This window comes from Trichechus manatus, unplaced genomic scaffold (genome assembly GCF_000243295.1).
Source record: "Trichechus manatus latirostris isolate Lorelei unplaced genomic scaffold, TriManLat1.0 scaffold00173, whole genome shotgun sequence".
NCBI classification, from domain to species: Eukaryota; Metazoa; Chordata; class Mammalia; order Sirenia; family Trichechidae; genus Trichechus; species Trichechus manatus.
The window spans coordinates 2,370,225-2,371,315 of NW_004444109.1; positions in this window are offsets into that span (position 1 = coordinate 2,370,225).

Consider the following 1,091-nt stretch of genomic DNA (forward strand, 5'->3'; position numbering starts at 1 on the left):
AGCTTTGGTTTAGTCCAGTTGTGCTGACTTCCCCTGTAGTGTGTGCTGTCCTTCCCTTCACCTAAGATAATTCTTATCTACTATCTAGTTAGTAAATAACACTCATCCTCCCTCCCCACCCTCATAACCATGAAAGAATGTTTTCTTCTGTGTTTAAACCTTTTCTTGAGATCTTATGATAGTGGTCTTATACAATATTTGTCCTTCTGTGACTGACTAAATTCATTCAGCATAATGACCTCCAGATTCTTCCATGTTATGGTTCACGGCTTCATCATTGTTCTTTATTGTTGCATAGTATTCCATGGTGTCGATGTACCACAATTTTTTACCCATTCTTCTGTTGATGGGCACCTAGGTTGTTTCCATCTTTTTGCTCTTGTGAACAGTGCAACAACGAACATGGGTGTGCATATATCTATTCTTGTGATGGCTCTTATTTCTCTAGGATATATTCCAAGGAGAGGGATAGCTGGATCATATGGTACCTCTATTTCTAGCTTTTTCAGGAAGTGCCAAATCAATTTCCAAAGTGGTTGTACCGTTTTACATTCCCACCAACAGTGTATAAATGTTCCAGTCTCTCCACAACCTCTCCAGCATTTATTATTTTGTGTTTTTTGGATTAATGCTAGCCTTGTTGGAGTGAGATGGTATCTCATTGTAGTTTTGGTCTGCATTTCTCCAACGGCTAATGATCATGAGCATTTCTTCATGTGTCTGTTATCCACCTGAATATCTTCTTTGGTGAAGTGCCTGTTCATATCCTTTGCCTATTTTTTAATTGGGTTATTTTTCTTTTTGTTGTTGAGGTTTTGCAGTATCTTCTAGATTTTAGAGATTAGACGCTAATTGGATTTGTCGTAGCCAAAAATCTTTTCCTATTCTATAGGTTGTCTTTTGACTCTTTTGGTGAAGTCTTTTGATGAGCGTAAGTGTTTGATTTTTAGGAGCTCCCATTTATCTAGTCTCTCTTCTGGTGCTTCTGCATTGTTACTTATGGTTCGTATTGTGTTTATGCCATGCATTAGGGCTCCTAGCATTGTCCCTATTTTTTCTTCCATGATCTTTGTCATTTTCCATTTTATATT